Source organism: Macaca mulatta, chromosome 6, assembly GCF_049350105.2.
Source record: "Macaca mulatta isolate MMU2019108-1 chromosome 6, T2T-MMU8v2.0, whole genome shotgun sequence".
Classification (NCBI taxonomy): domain Eukaryota; kingdom Metazoa; phylum Chordata; class Mammalia; order Primates; family Cercopithecidae; genus Macaca; species Macaca mulatta.
The window spans coordinates 65,354,116-65,371,768 of NC_133411.1; the positions used below are offsets into that span (position 1 = coordinate 65,354,116).

Consider the following 17,653-nt stretch of genomic DNA (forward strand, 5'->3'; position numbering starts at 1 on the left):
TGTATCTGCAGGTTCATCTGCAACTCAGCATAATATAGTAATGAAAGGTTGATTAATCTTCCTGGGCAGAAATCCTTGCTGTGAAACTTCTAGCAGCTGATATTTACCCCTCTGAACTCCTAATCCTTACCTGTGAAATGTGGCTAATAATAATGCCTATCAAATAAGTTGTGAAGATTTATTGAGTTAATCTGGGCAAAGGATTTAGAATAGTGCCTCTCATGTAGTAGACACTCAGTAGATTTAATTATATTATTGCTCTAGAATGTTATTTGGGTGGGTCTGATGTCCTGCTTTCTTAACTATTTCCTCAATCTGTCATCTCTCCAATTCCTTATTAAGCCTATTAAGCATGGTGATTCTCTTCTTTAGAGTTTGAAGACTGTTCTTTTGATAAAGAAGATAGAGTTTTTATTTTTATTTTTCATTTTATTTTTTTGCAGTTGCAAGATTTAATAGAGTGAAGACAGAGCTCCCATACAAAGAGAGGGGACCCAAAGAGGGCAGCCATTGCCAGCTCAAATGCCTGGGTTTATATCCTGATCATTGTCTCTCCCGCTGTGCTCTCAGGCAATGGATGGTCTTTACCTCCTGTTTTTGCCTAATTAGCATTTTAGTGAGCTCTCTTTACTATCTGATTGGTCCGGTGTGAGCTAAGTTGCAAGCCCCATGTTTAAAGGTGGAAGCAGTCACCTTCTCAGCTAGGCTTAGGGATTCGTAGTTGGCCTAGGGAATCCAGCTAGTCCTGTCTCTCATTCCCCACTCTCAACAGAAAAACCCAAGTGCTGTTGGGGAGGTTGGCTGATGACCGCTCTAACTGCTTCCTGCTGAATTGGGGCGTAGTAGGGGTTGTGCAGCTGAGATTTCCTTGGGAGGGGTGCCTTCGATGTCATTAACATCGGAGCATGGGCTAGCAGGCCAGTCTAGGGGTCCACGGTAGATCTTGGTCGTGGACTCCATCTGGGGCACCATTTGAAGAACCATTTGTAGTTTTACAGCTTTGATTCTGGAGGAGACAAACTTAACAAGGAGTTAAAGATACAGGATCCAAAGAGGAGTAGCAATATTATAGCTGCTAGAGGTCCTAAGAAGGGGAGAATCCAGGGCATCCATTGGCTGAGGAGGCTCCAGGGTCCAGTGTTTTGAAACTCCTCTGCTCTGTGTTGTATTCAATCTAGAATTTCTTTAACTTTCTCAGCGATGAATCTGGATTGATTAACATAATAACAGCCTTCTTCCCCTAAAAATAAATAGGTTCCCCCTATTTTGGTGATTAGCAAGTCTAAAGCTCTTCAATTTTGAAGAACTACTGCTGCTAAGGAGCTAAGTTGATCTTGCAAGGTGACTAGGGAGTTGGTGACCCATTCCATGTCACCATTTAGTTCTCGAGACAGTTTGTAGTAGAACTGAGTAGAGGTTGTGATACTGCCAATGCCAGTACCTAGTCTGCCTAGCACTCCTGCTCTGATAACAAAAGGAAGAATGGGTACTCTTTTGTTGTGGTGGTTAGGTACGACATAATTGTATAAATCTTGTTCAGTGTAGATGGTCATAGGGGGCACTAAGAATGAGAGGAAGCACATAGAGTCTGAAGAGCCATTCACACAATGATAGGCTGAGGTACCACAGACAAAAAATATTCCTGCGGGTAGGCAGACTGTTCGTGTGGGAGGGGTTACCCACCTGATGCACTGGGAGTTGATTGTGTCTATAGTATTGCTAAATTTGACACAGGTGAGGTTTGAGGTACGGGTTACTTTCAGATTGGAAACGAGGTCCTACTAAAATGGAAGTGGTATTTATTTCTGTGCTGAAGTTGTTCCATTGTTTGGGTACAGGGATTGAAATGTATGGTCTGAAGTGCAGGGGGAGGCACATCCAAGAGTTAGTAGGGTTTTGGGCCGAGACCTCATGGAACCCAGTGAGGGTGGTATTAAATAGGCTTACCAGGCGAGAATGGGTATGGAGGGTTTCATGTAGTTCTGAGAGATCTAGTCCTTTCCTTTGTACGGGGTAGGGGTGCTATGTACCCAGGTCAGTTGGGAGATTACTTCCTTTAAGTATTTTTGTCTTGCCTGATCTTGAACTCCACCCCCATCAGACATACCGGTATGGGTGAAGTAAGTCCAACAGATAGTGGTTCCCAGTCCTCCAGGACAACTAGGATTAATCATTTTCCCTGTCCAATAATGAGTATTTGCATGCATGCAAAGAGTGGCAGAGTTATAGCAGTTGCAGGGCATATGGGTGTGGGCAGTGAAGGTGGGGGTTCCCTTAGATACACTCCTATATGATGGGGCATCATTATTTCCAGGAAGCCACATTCTCCATAGAAACTCTTGGTAAGTGGAGCTACTGGTCGTACAGCGGCATGGAGGGGGTGCAGTAAGAGTGAAAGGAGGTAACAGAACAGTAAAGGGAAAAATATGATAAGGGAGGGCCATGGGGATTTCTGATTTTAGTTACTTTCCTCAAGTTGTCTGACAGCCACAAGTCTCCTTTAGCAGTGAGTATGCCATTCACATCATGAGATGTCCACACAGTAAGATCTCTTCCCTGTATTGTTTTAACTGCTTCAGATACTAAGACTGCTACTGCCGTCACTACCCATAAACAATGAGGCCAACCCTTTGCCTCTCCATCAGTTTCCTTACTCAGGTATGCCACGGGTTGCAAGCTCATCCTATGGGCCTGTGTAAGGACTCCTAGAGCTATTCCTGTTTTTTTCTGTGACATATAAAGAAAAGTCTTGCCTTGTTGACAAGCTTAACACTGGGGCTTGGGTTGGGGCCTTCTTTAGGGCCTGGAAAGCTGCTTCTGCTTTAGGTGTTCATCTTACAGCTGGGTATTGGCTTTCTGAGTTGCCTTAATTGGTGTATGTAATGGTCTGGCTACTTCGTTGTATCTGAGAATCCGTATTCGGCAGAAACCTGTTATGTCAAGGAACCCTCTTAGTTGCTTTAGGGTTTTGGGATGAGGATAAGCCAGTATAGGCTGGATACGTTTCTCACTGAGGGCCCTGGTGCCTTTGGATAATTTTAGCCCTAAGCATTTAACCTGCTGTGAGCAGAGCTGAGCTTTTGGTTTGAAAACCTTGTAGCCACAGGTAGCAAGGAAATTTAAGAGTGCTTGGGTAGCTCGATGGCACAAGGTTTCTGAATGGGTGGGTAAAATTGAATCATCTACGTACCGAAGGACAAGAGTGTCCAGGGATGAGAACTGGCTCAAGTCTTGGGCTAATGCCTGGCCAAATAGATGGGGGCCATCCCTGAACCCTTGGGATAAAACAGTCCAGGTGAGTTGAGACGTTGGGTTTTAACTGTGGAGTTATATCAGTTGAAGGTGGGTAAATTTTATTCAAATAACTTGGTCTTCTTCTGGCTTCTATGGTACAGAATAATTTATCAATCTATTTTCTTTCATTAGAATGGCCTAGAACTTGAATATGTTTGGGAATTAAACTAATTCCTTTAGTTTTTTGTCTCTTCTAAACTTGGCTTGTTTGCAAATGGAAGGCATCACTCCTCTGGGAGACATTACCTGGTGGCGAGGAGCACCGTTAAATATTTGGGAGTGTCAGTTCCCACATCTATAAAAGGAGGGCACTGGCAGATGATCTCTAGGGTCCCTTCCAGTAGGAACATTTTAGGATGCAGTGATTCTGCAGATGGGTTGTCATTCCACATTCCTCTAGGTCTAGCCACAAGGGTGCTAATTCTAGATTTCCCAAGGAGAAAAATATCAAGGCTTGAGGGGCAGGAAGTTCCATCAGAGGGCCTAGGAGACTTCTCATATTAAGGAGTGCTTACCAATTTGCTCTCATCTCTCAGCATCTATGCTAAGTATAGTGTCAGGAATCCTGTGATTTCTTCTTAAAACTGAGCTGAAACAATTCACTGACTCCATGGGAAAAACATTATCAGTATTGAAAACCCATTTCTGCATCCCAGATCTCTGTAAACCATCCACTTTAAGCAAGACTCCTTCCCTTCTGTGACTAAACAAATGACTTTCTCCACGTATCAGAAAGTCAAGGTTCCTATGCACAGCCTTGTGGAAAGGATAAGCTTGCCAAAGAAAAACCTGAACTGGAGAGCAGTTATAGCAGAAAAAGCATATTTGATTCAGGACTACTATAATAGGAGAAAAGAGGCCTCAGTATAGAACTGGGCCCAATTCCAAATATGGAGTGTGCAAGTCAGGATGCATAGCCAAGGAGCAGGGTGGGTGTCAGTGGATAGAAAACTACTAAGAGAAAACCTCGAGGATTCTGGCTAAATGTACTTGACAGGATTCTTGCTGAAGGCAGGCCAGGGTCATCAGATACCAAGTGGGGAAGATGAAGAATTTGGTCAGGTGTTGTGGCTAATCATATATAGAAGGTGGAGGTTCTCTCTAAACTGATTTAGCAAGATTTTTGCTAAAACTGGGCTCTTGAGAATGTGCCCAAGGATGGGGCCTAGTCAAAAAAGGCAGCTCAAAAGAGTCTGACTAGAATTTGGTCAAGGGGAGCATCTTATCAGGCTCTGGAAGACTCCTTTGTCTCAAGATAGTTCTTGGGAGTTTTCCTGTTTCCATTCCTTTTCATTGCATTCTACACAGGGCTTACAGAATCTGACCGTGGAGGTAAGCTGGCTAGGGGAGTTTCTTTAATTGATGTAGCATTTGTGAGACGAGATGAAAAGGATTTTTCTGGACGAGGGGGAGACATTTTCTCTTACCTCCTTTTCCCCGGATGACCTTGTGTTGCTGCTTTGAACAAACCCTCGGGAGAAATCCTTGGAAAAATGAGACTATTAAATCTAAACTTAACTACAAAGATTCAAGGCACCACAAGGGACATTAGAGGAAACCTTACTGAGACTGTTAACATTTCATGTTTCCTTTTTTCACTTGCAGACTTGATTTAAAGGAAGAAATCCGATACCTCTTTCTTCTGGAGAAACAAAGATGTGGTCTTTTTCCTTTTGTCTCTTCCTGAGATTTACTCAAGAGGCCGATGAGAGGCTGAAAGTAACCAGCGCACCAACAATTTGTTCAGCTAAATGGGCAGTTCGATTTTCTCATCTGCACACTCTACTGCATGGGACCCCTTGCCCTAAACCCCCAGCTAGGTGTGTTATTGGTGCTCATTCAGAACCCAGACAGCAGTTCCTTCTGATGCTGCTTTTTGTAGTGGAAATCACAAAACTCTTTGAAATGTATTGTTGCAGCCAAACCTCTCTGCTTAGGGGAATCCTGCAGATACCTTTTTATTCTTTCTCTTTCGTTCTCCAGAGGCTATCACCATGGCAGTCTCAGCTCAAAGTGGGTTTTTGTCATTTCTGTGCTTGGATGGGAGCCAGCGATTGCCTATGAAACCTCTGAACTACAAAGGTTTATCCAGCTGGTGAAACTCATTCCTAGGAAATTTGAAAATGATCTCTCATTTCACAGCAACTGAAAACAACGTTTAAATTTTTTTTTTTAAGTAATTGCTGCCATTTCTGGTTTTAATTCAAATGGAAAGAGGATTTCTCTCTGAGGGATTTCATTAGAAAGAGAAGGAACAGCTCCTCCTTCCAAACCTCACCCTGTTAATTTCCAGTTCCTTAAAATTCAGAGAACTCTGGCTTATTGTGTCCTTGTTTGGTCTCAGAATCTGGGTGGTAAAAGACAGGCTGGTTTACTGTTGAAGAGGATGGGAGGGTTAGGTAGCTTGAGAGGCACATCCCTTAGTTCTCGACCAAAGCCTTCTGAAGAGTGACTGCTTCTCACTCAGTTTTTATTTATAAGTCTAAATGGATGAATGCGTGGAGTGAACCTTTCCATTTGTTCTAAGAATTGATTCATAAAGCACCACTAACTAGCTCATTTTTTTCCTAACTTGTCTGCCTGGAAAGTACTGATCTAAGTCTGCTCTTCTTATTTTCCTTAGCCCATAAAAAATGTCAAATGAGATGGATGCATAGCTATGATTTCATTTCCATAATGCATTCATTAGTGTTGAGTTATGATGGAAATCTGGGGCTTATTTATTTTAGAGTCTATTACAGATCGTATCTTACCCTCTGCTCCCCACCTCATAGTAATCTCAGTGGATCTCTGTATAGTACATGTCAGTGGGCTGTGTACTCCAGTGACCCAGAGGAAATCACTTACATAGATGTCATTGTGGATAGTTTGATAAAGATGTCTAAAATGCAAATATCTAGGCAAAAAAAAGCAAGAGCAAACCAAACAAATGAAAAAAACAAAAACAAAACAAACAATCCAGAGAACCATAAACTATTAATGTACATTGTACTTAAGCAAAAGACTGTGTTCTAGTTTTAGATTTACTTTGGCCTTCTTTTAATCCCTAATTCTGCTTCCTTTACCAAAGTTATTTACTTTACCAAAGCTATTCTCAGACTTTCAGATAATACCTGGTCGTTGGATTTTATAGACTATTCCTGAATATGCTTTCCAAGGAATGTCTTTAAATAGAAGACAGGTGTTATGTAGTTGACACCTATGGAACTGGGCTGTATTAGGCAGCAGCTTTGTGTGACTCTAAGCGTGGTGTACCCATCAGGACGGGGACTCCAAAGGTGGAAGCTCTCACCAGATTCAGATGGTCCTCAATAAACTCTGGACCTCAGAGAGACACCAGCTTTATTGAAAAGTTAATGTAAATTCATTTTTTATGCATTAAAGAGATATATGATATGATTTGGATATTTGTCCCCTACAAATTTCATGTTGAAATATGATCCCCAGTGTTGGAGGTGAGGCCATGTGGGAGGTGTTTGGGTCAAGCGGGCAGATCCCTCAGGAAGGACTTGGTGCCTTTCCTGTAGTAATAACTGAGTTCTTGCTTTATTAGTTCACAAAAGAGCTGGTTGTTTCAAGACAGCCCGGATCCTCCCCTCCCCTTCTCTCTTTTTCCCCTCTCTTACTGTGTGACACACCTGCTTCTCCTTCACCCTCCACCATGAGTGGATGCTTCCTGAGGCCTCATGAGAAGGAGATGCTGGCACTATGCTGTCTGTGCAGCCTACAGAACAGCAAGCCAGATAAGCCTCTTTTCTTTATAAATTACCCAGGCTCAGGTTTTCCTTTACAGAAATGTAAAATAGACTAATACAATATATTTATATGTGTATTTATGTAAATACAATATATATATATATTTTAAAATGGACATTTAATCTCCCCATACAGCAAATTTAAATCCTAATATATGAGTTTGATTTAAAGCCATTGGTTTTCATACCATGTACCACCATGTCCAACTGAGCGGCTTTATGGGCTGAGGGAGACCTGAGAAGGTGGACTTCGTGACACTTTTCCGTATTAGATTAGACCCTCTTTTGTCTGTTTATACTGGGCCTGTAAATGAGGTTTGGTAGGAAGAGTTCTTTAGCTCAACTTTTAAAAACCACTGATGTAAAAGGTCATTCTGGCATGAACCACCAATCCCTTCTACCTAGGATATTGATGAAAGCCTTCTTGCTAGAATGGTGAGTGTTAAGAGTACTCTTTTGGTTCTAGTTCTGATACTGGTCCTGATTCTCTTCTTGTGTTGCCCTCTCTATTGCTAACTGCCCCTTGTGATAGCACAATTCTCTACACTTCAGAAACTTCTCTAATAACTGAAGGAGAAACTGGATGTTTTCTAAAATGTTTTCCAAAGCCGCAGTTTTCCTTTATGCAAAAAGTCTGTAATAGAAATAGACTGTCATCAAACAACAAATCTGGGGTAATGATTTAATTTGAATTTTTAGTTTGTAGCTTTCTGTTTGCTTTCTGGAATCCTAGTCTTTTGTTAAGACTATCTTTACATTGAATTACATTCCTTTTCTGAATATAAAAATACTAAATGGCAATTCTAGAAATGTTGGACAATATAGAATATCATAATAGACCATTCTTAGAATTTATTTTGATGTTATCTTTTTGTCTTCTTGGTGTTATCTTTGACTCTGAAAGTCTTTGCTTTCACTTTCTGAATTTACTTTTCAAATTCCCTCTCTTGATTGTTGTTTAAATGACATTATTTTTCCTACATAATTGGATAAACAGAGTTTCCTTTTCCCTTGAAGTTTTAGGTCAGGATCAGAGATGAAGTTCTCATCCTCAAGTTGATCCTTCAGTGGGCTCTGGTTTAAACTCTTTCTTTCACTATCTGCTATTAACCTCTTCAGTATTTTGGTTCCAGTCAAGGAAATGACTTTTCTTTTTCATCCTCACCCATTCCTCATCCTGTGATCCAGTGTGCCCTCTTTCTGACTATTTTGATTTGCGTCTCATCTTTCGTTTGACAAATTATATAACTCTCACTCTCTAAATCTCTTTTAAGGGTTTCTTTTTTTTCCATTAGAAGTAGTACTGAAAAGTTCCCTTTTCCTTTCTAATTTAATTTATGGCTTTTATATCATATACTTTACTTCCCAAATGTTTAGTGATTCATTAATACCAACCAACCAGACAACCAACCAACCAAACAAACAAATAAATCAATGGTTGACAGTAAGTGACAACAAGATTTATGACAGAGTTGAGACTAGAGACTCAAAGACCCAAATTCCGGTTCTGTGATCTTTCTTCAAATGATGGTGCCTCTCACTACTCGCCTAATGAAAAACTAATAAGATCCTAGAGTAACATTTAGATTAATCTTGCATAGCATGTAGTGCTCACTTAAGGGCATTCAGATAGAGCATTAGGACTTCATTTTGGAAGAGGATTAGAACAGGGTGATCAGAACGAAGAGTAGACTGCCTTGTTCCTCTTAAAATGTACTTTCTTCATGTGAGTATTTGCCAGACTTTGGGAAGATAAAAACAATACAGTATTTTCAACTCTTTTCCCCTTTTTTTGCCATCTTTTCACTGGGGACTTCCCTAATCCCTCCATTTAAAACAGAAACCTACCATCACCCTCGCACTCCCTATCTTCCTTCCAGACATTAGTTTTTCTACAGCACCTTTTACATTTTGACATACTTGCTTGTTTGTTTGCTCATTGTTGGATCTTCTCGCCTCCCACCACCTCCCCTACCTGAATATAACTCCATAAGGTGGGAATATTTGTCTGTCTGTTCACTGCTATATCTTACTCCTGGCTCCACTCCTCCTTTCCTTCCAATACTGGCTAGGATATAGTTGATATTCCATGAGGATTTCATGGAGAAAAATCAACAAATGAATTGGTTAAGCCTCAGAACCCAAACCAAGCAGGGTAATCTCCCCCACCATTTAACAGATGGAGGAATCAGTTTACCTCGAGCTTATGGTACTTGGTGAAGGTCTCAGGATTTAGAGTCTCCTTTTCATCCTGTAAGCAACTAAATTTTGCAACTGATGAAAAAATGCCGTAATACATACAATTAATGAAAACGTTGTGGAATTCATGTTACAACTCTGACTATAAACTAAACACCAATTCCAGATGTTTGATGAAAACACTTCTTATGACTCCAGTCTATGCAAATTTGGTTAGATCCCTTAGTCAAATGACAACCATGAACAAATGGAACACATACCCTCTGCATTAGAGCAGTGTCTGACAGCTGTCTCAGACCGAAAGAGTCTGTCAGCACTTACCTTGGTCTGTTCATTTTAGAGACCCTCAGCAGCATCTGTAACCCAGAACTTGGCAAACAAAGTAAACTTGGAGACTGATTTGATTTCATCCCAGCTGGTTGAAGCTCCATTATCCACTAAGTCTGTTTAATGTGGTTGTTATTGTCCCTTTGCCCCATGTCTATAGTCTGGCTGTAGTTTGGGTACAGACTGTTACTATTAATAACATAGTGGGTTTATTATTTTCATCTAGAACCATTTTTTAAAATCACAATAGGGATTTGCTTTTGTCCTGAAATGTGAGGACAGATCTCTACACCAGCCATCCAGGGCTGGCTTTTCTACTTACACTGATGAAGATATCTGGTGACCTCTATTTTATCCTCCTACTTTATTACTGGTTTGACTTGTGCTCTAGTTTCAATTGTACGGTGTTAGTTTAAAAGTAGTTTGGTAAATCAAAAGTGCTAGAGAAGAAAAAAAGCAACAAGTAAACTTTGATATTGTTAGTAACGAAACCTCTTTGCTTTTTCCATGGAAGTAAAGAAGGATGTGAAATCGTCTGATTATATATGATAGTATTTGTGATTATTTCATCTAGGTGGGGAAACCTGGTAGTGTTCCCTGTGTTAAACTAAGAATGGTCAAGAGAAAGAGGTTATGAGGACTCTTGCTATTATGCAAATTTCCAAGAAGCAGAGGAATAGATAAGTTTAGCCCTGAAAGTAATTTGCAAAAATAATAAGACCTACTAAAATGATGCTAGATCAAATAATGGTATGAACCCCTTTTTTTTGGTCCTTTGCCAACATTAGTGTACACACAGACACAAGCTGGCACATGGCTCCTATGCCCAAATGTTCACAAAATCCCCATTAGTACATGTTTCCTGAGTACAGTTTCATTTCTCTCTATTAGAAGCAAGTGAACGCTGAGAGCCTGTGGTCATACCTGGAGGGAAATGTCCTGAACTACGAGTTAGAGATCTCAGCTTTTGGTCCTGCCCTCTGTAGACTCACAGTGTGAGCCAACTGATTCTTTTTAGCTTGTTATTGTTATTACAGTTGATGTTCTCTGCTGTACCAACCTCATAGAGTTGTAGGAGACTTCAATGAGATAGTAGGTGTCGAAACAGAATTACAGAGTATTGTGCAAATAAAAATAAAGGATTGTTTTGAGGATCGCATTGTGGTTTGCTCAATGCAGGATTGTAAGGAGAGGAAGTTAGTCCTAATTGTAGGTATTCAGGGCAGTGTCTGGGAATCCTCACAATCACCCCTTTTTTGTATCTTTGAGGAGGGAGCACGCAGTGCAAAACAATTGCCAAATGGGAAATGAGATATGACTTTTTAAATATTTAATAAACATCCAAAAACCTCATTGTAAAAATATCGAACTGGAAAACTACTTAGGCTCCAGGCCTAAGTGAGGCTTCCTATTTTATTGCTCTTGAATCTAAAAGCCCCACAGTCATGGGCAGAGGAGATGGAAGAGAAGGAGTGATGGATGTGGAGAGAGATGGAAAGAGAGAGTGAGAGTGAGCTACTTGGTTGTGGCTGAGGGAAAGAGGGGAGCCCTGGAGACTGGCCTTGGCTGGCATGCTGTGTGGAAGCTGGAAGAACATGCCAGGGCTCCTGCTTTCAGGGCACAATCACTCCCTGTGTCAGGCCGATCTAAGTCTTGGACTCAGATGATGAAATGGACAATTTCTGCTCCACTGGAGTTGGAGGCAGGGGGTAGCATGTGAAGGGGCGGGCAGAGAATGAAAGGGGGGCAGGAGAGCAGAAGTTCCCTCTTTAGCTGCTCCTGCTCAGGGAAGAATATATGTGCCACCCCAATTGAACAGTGAGAACACATGGACACAAGGTGGGGAACATCACACACTGGGGCCTGTCGGGGGCTGGGGGAGGGATAGCATCAGGAGAAATACTTGATGTAAATGATGAGTTGATGGGTGCAGCAAACCAACATGGCACATATATACCTATATAACAAACCTGCACGTTGGGTACATGTACCTTAGAACTTAAAGTATATATATATATATAAAAGTCACTTAACTGAAAAGACTCCGTGCAGAAATAAAATGACAAGAGTTTAGAAAAACAAACAAACAAACAAAAACCAGAATATATGTGCCACCCCAAAGGGGCATGAGAGGGAAGAGATAAGGGGCAGTGCCAATGGTAAGGGGCTCTTTCCTATAGGGCTCCAGAGGAGTTACTGATTTATGACCTCAAATAAATCTCTTTGCCAGGAGTTTTGTACCTGGTCAGTTCTGTAACTCTAGCCAATCTGAGAAGAAAGTCTAAAAAGAAGGTGGAGATGTATATGTGTTTCTAGTGTAGGAGAGTGTATTTTCCTTCTGTTTCCTAAGTGACAAAGAAGTGAAATCTTGCTGGTGGTTACTTAGCAATTATGTTTGTTACTTTGTGTTTTTAAAAATAAATGAGCTGCATTGCAGAAACTCCTGTAAGCACACTTAGGATGTTTCTAAGACAGCAAAGGTTTTTCTCAACACCCATGATTTAATACAATGCAAATGTTTAGTTTTTTTTTTTCTTTTTCTTTTTCTATGTTCTCAGAGATAAGATTAAGAAATGAGACTGGAGACAAGAGGGAATCTTAAGAACGGAAAGATTATATGTTTCAGTTTTATTCATTTAAAGTTGACTAATAATGGGTAATACAAACATTTATATACAAGGAAGGAATAGAAATGACTATATTCTATCAGTGAATTCTTAATTTGTGCTTTATTTTCACTTTTAATAAGTTAAACATTCTAAATATCTCCTGGTCAGTAATTTAATTTTTTAAAACAAAATATGATGAGGTGAAAACAGGAAACTTTCTGCATTCTATAGTAAATTCTCTTAAATGAATGAACTAGTGAAAAAGTTTCTAATAAAATGACATTGATTAATTTCGCAATATTGAGTCCAAATGTCCTGTTGGGTTTCATGACTTTTCAGCTTATTCTATCCCTTTACTCATTTAGTGAGTTATACAGAAAAACTTTCAACTCCTGAAGTGATGGTAGATGACACAAAAAGATTTAGACCAGCATCTTCTGAGAAAAATACACATTCTGGAGCCCTAAAATGACATTTTACCAATCTTTTAAAAAGTAACAGACTTAACAAATAGCTTCTTCTCCTATAAAAGTTGGGCACAGGGCTACTATTTATTAACAGTGGCTTTGGCTCACAGATCTTCGTTTGTTTAGAATTTTGGGTGAGGCTTTGCACACAGTAGGTGCTCAATGAAACAAGAGCCATTCATCAGTTTATGATACTAGCTTGCAGCCCCTCCCCTTCTTTCACTTGACTGCACTTTTTCAGTGGAGTAAGTGACACTAAAACTACTGCTACCACCTGCTGCTTGGTAAAATCTCTATCATCCTTCTATTCTTCCAGTCTTCTAAAGAAGATGTGAATTTAGGTTCTAAGAGGTTAATGGGAAGAATGTCATAGGGTGTATTGTTTATGTAGTAACAACAGAATGAATTAAAAGTTTAAAGCTTTAATCAGTGTGTGTGGGGGGGTGGGGAGTCGGGTCAATATCTTGACAATTGGTAGTGTTTTGATAATTTAAACAGTTTCATTTTTCTCTTGAACTAATTATTCTGGTGTCATATCGATTCCATTACCTTTTCAATAGTATGTTATTAGCCTTTTATTTGAGAATTCATCATGTTCTTATTGTGTTCTTGACTACATATACTGTTAGTTCTTTAATTTTTTTTTCTTTTTCTTTTTGCAGGAGACCATGAAATGATTCCAGTATGTTTGCTTAATTGTTGGGTATTCCTGTGACAAAGAAGGCACTAATCAGCCAGCCGGAATGCACTGACCACCACTGCAGGGTTTCAGTCACATGAGACATCTGGGTGATAGAGAGAATTGTGGGGAATGGCTATCACTGATGAGCCTGTATCTTCTAAGTGATCTGGGGACTAAGGCTTATTTTTCTCCAGGCTCGTCTTAGGAAGAATTTGTAGTCTATTTGGAATAGATAAGGCTTATACACATAAAAGTAACTGATACTCAATTATATGTAATGATGTTAGTTGGGGATAAGGCTACGCTGTTTTATGTAGTGACTCGAAAATGCGATTATTCAAACAAGATTGGAGCTTGTTTCTCTCCAGGAATGAATGGTCCCACACTCGGGGGCAGCTAGGCTGCTGGGATCCAGGTTCCTTTACCTGTTGCTCTGTAATGGTTGAAGCTGGCTTATCCCAACCTCATTCACATTTCAGCCCACACAGGTAGGCAGAAAAGGGGTGAAAGTGGAGCATGAGCAATGCCTTTTCTTTTTTCTTTCCTTTTTTTTGGTCAGTATTATTGTGGTATAATTTACAGAAAATAAAATACCTCTATTTTAAGTGTATGCTTTAATGGGTTTTGGCAGATTGCTTACACCCATTGAACCACCACCCTAATCAAGATGATGGCATTTCCATCATCCCTAAACATTCCCTCATGCCCTTTGCAGTGAATGCCATCTACTCTTGGCCTAAGGTGGCTACTGATTTGATATCTATCACTACAGATTATTTTTGCCTGTTCTAGAATTTCACATAAATGGAATTATATGGCAAGTGCTTTCAGACTGGGTGATATAAGTCAGGTGCCTAAGTTGTGAATTTAAACAGACACTCACACTAAATTTTATGCTAGTGCTGACTCTACAATGCACCTTGTGCCATGCTCCACTGTATCTTGTTTCTTTTGCCCTGTGTATCATTTTTGAGATTATTTTATTTTGTTATGTGAATCAGTGTTTCATCCTTTTTTGTTGATGTGTAGTAATCTATGTCACAAATTCACTACAATTTTTTTATACATTTGTCTGCTGATGGACATTGTTTCCGGTTTTGGGCTTTTATGAACATAGCTGTCACAAACAGATGTGTACAAGTACTTTAGTGAACATATATTTTCATTTCTCTTGGGTAAATACTTAGGAATGGAATTGCTGGAGCACATGGTAAGTGTGTCTTGGTAACCTCAGGAGACCGCTGAACTATTTTTGCAAGTGGATATAATACTTGATAGTCTCATTAGCAATGTATGAAAATTCTAGTTGCTTTACAGCCTCACCAACACTAGTTATTATCAACGTGTTTAACTAGCTATTCTAGTAACTATGTAGTGATATCCATTGTAGTTTTTTCCTTTTTTGTCCCCGTACCCTAAGCTCCTATCCATTGTAACTTTAATTTGCATTACCCTGATGACTAATAATGTTAAGCATCATTATATATGATTATAAGCTATTGTAGATTTTTTGTAAAATATTTGTTAAAAGTTTTTGAGTATTAGAAAAAGTAGGTTGTCTTATTATTATTGAGAAGAATTCTTTTAATATTGTGATTCATGCTTTATATGACCTAAGAAATCTTTGCAAACCTCAAAGTGTCAAAAGGTATTCCTTTATGTTTTCTTCTGAAAACATCATAATTTTGGCTTTAATATTTAGATCAGTGTTCCATTTTGAGTTAATTTTTATGCATGTTGAGAGATAAGGGTTAAAGAGCATTTTTCCCCCCTTGTAGATATCCAGTTGTTCTAGAACAATTTGTTGAAAAGACTCTCTTTTCCCCCATTGAATTATGCTGGCTCTTTCTTAAAATAAATTTTCCATGTATGCCTGGGTCTCTGTCTGTTCCAATGGTCTATATGCCCACCTTTATACCAATACCACACTATCTTGAATACTGTAGGATTATTATCATTCTTGAAACAAGTAGTATACGTCTCAAATTTCATTCTTTATCAAAATTATTTTGACTTCTCTAGATCCTCTGTATTCCCATATGACTTTTAGGATCAGCTTGTCAGTTTTCAGAAAAAAATGCCAGAATTTATATTTCGATTTGGTTAAATGTACAGGTCAATTGGCAGACAATTGACTCTACAATAGTAGACATCTTAACAATAGCATGTCTTTTATTCCATGAACGTAGTGCTTATTACAATCTGTAATTTTTCTCAGCAATGTTCTGTAGTTTTCAATTTACACATCTTTGTTAAGTTTTGCTTTATGTACTTCATGTTTTTGCTGTTATTTTAAATGCATTGTTGTATATGTTTTCAATAGTTTTTTTGCTCACATATAGAAAGGTAATAATTGTGCATATACTTTGCATTCTGTGACCTTGCTAAATTTATTTATTAACTCTAATAGCTATTAAAATATCATTTTAAGACTTTTCTGTATACATAATTATGTCATTTGTGAATAAAGATAGTTTACTTCTTTCTTTTGAATCTATATGCCTCTACTTCTTTTTCTTGCTTTATTACAGTGGTTAGAACCTCCAGTGAAATGTTGGGTAGAAGTGGTAAAAGTATTCTTCTTGCTCATTCCCAATCCTAGGGGAAAGCATTCAGTCTTTTATCCTTTGCATGATGTTATCTGTAGGTCTTTCATACAATCAATTTATAAAGTTGAAGAACTCTTAGTTTGCTGAGAGTGTTTATCACAAATGGTTGTTGAATTTTAAAAATGCCTTTTAGCCATTATTAAGATAATTATATGAATTTTCTTTTTTATTCTGTTAATGCTGTAAATTACAATGATTAATATTCAAATGCTGTATTCCTGGGATATACCACCCAGCCCCTAGTCATGATATAGTATCCATTTTACATATTATGGGATTCAATTTGCTAACATTTTATAAACAATGTTTTTTTATATGCTCACAAGGGCTATTATTCTATAGTTTTCTTTTCTTGTAATGTCTTTTTGGTATCAGGGTTATGCTGTCCTCATAAGATAAATTGTGGCACATTTCTTAAAGCAATTTTGAAAGCTAGTATTATTTGTTCCATAAATATTTTATAGAATTTTATCAGTGAAGCTATCTGGGCCTAAAATTTTCTTTATGGATAGTTAAAAATTTTTATTATAAATTTATTTTTAAATATAGAAGAGGGCTATTTATAGATTCTTTTTCTTCTTGTGACTGCTTTGGTAGTTTATGTCTTTTGAGAAATTAGTTCATTTCATCCAACTAGTTAAATTTATTGCTCACAATATTCCCTTTTAGTATTTGTAGTATCTGTTGTCATGTCTCTCATTTCTAATACTGGTAATTTATGTTCCTCTCTCTCTTTTAAAATCTTTTATAACTGTAACTAGAATTTTATAACATTTATTGACATTTTCCAAGGGCCTGCTTTTGATTTTATTCATTGTTTGCATGTTGTATGATGCATTTATTTCTGCTTTTTCATTATTCTTTCTTTTTGCATAATTTGGATTTATCTGCTCTTCCTTTTCTAGCTTTTTAGAATGATAGGCCATGGTTTTTTTTTTTTTTTTTTTTTTTTTTTTTTTTTTTTAGAAATTTTCTAGTTTTCTAATATATGCATTTAAAGCTATAATTTTTCCTCTAAGCATCACTTCAGCTGTATCCTATAAACTCTGATATATTGAATTTTATTTTATTCTGTTCAACATAATTTCTAATCTCTCTGTATTAGTCATGGTTCTCTAGCAGTGCAGAACTAATAGGATAGATAGATGTATGTATAAAGGGGAGCTTATTAAGTAGTACTGACTCACATGATCACAAGGTGAGGTCCCACAGTAGGCCGTCTGTGCTGAGGAGCAACGAAGCCACTACGAGTCCCAAAGCTGAAGAACTTGGAGTCCAGTGTTTGAGGGAAGGAAGTATCCAGCATGGGAGAAAGATGTAGGCCAGAAGACTAAAGCAGTCTAGTCTTTCCACATTCTTCTGCCTGCTTTTGTTTTGGGCGCGCTGGCAGCTGATTAGATTGTGCCCACCCAGTTTGAGGGTGGGTCTGCCTTTCCCAGCCCACTGACTCAAATGTTGCTATCCTTTGGCAACACCCTCACAGACACACCCAAGAACGATACTTTGCATCCTTCAATCCAATCAATTGACTTTTGATTTATTCATGAATTATTTAGATATATGTTGTTTAATTTCCAAATACTTGAGGATTTTTCCAGATATCTTTTTTTTTTTTTTTATTAATTTCTTCATTAATTCTCTTGTGGTCAGAGAATATATTCTATATGTCAATCTTTTAAATTTATTAAAATATGCTTTATAGCCAAACTAT

At 38.5% G+C, this 17,653-nt stretch overlaps 1 pseudogene; it reads right to left on the minus strand.

The window, feature by feature from the left end:
• Positions 1 to 813: 813 nt before the first annotated feature.
• Positions 814 to 2,444, minus strand: LOC144341230 (syncytin-1-like; annotated as a pseudogene).
• Positions 2,445 to 17,653: the final 15,209 nt, after the last annotated feature.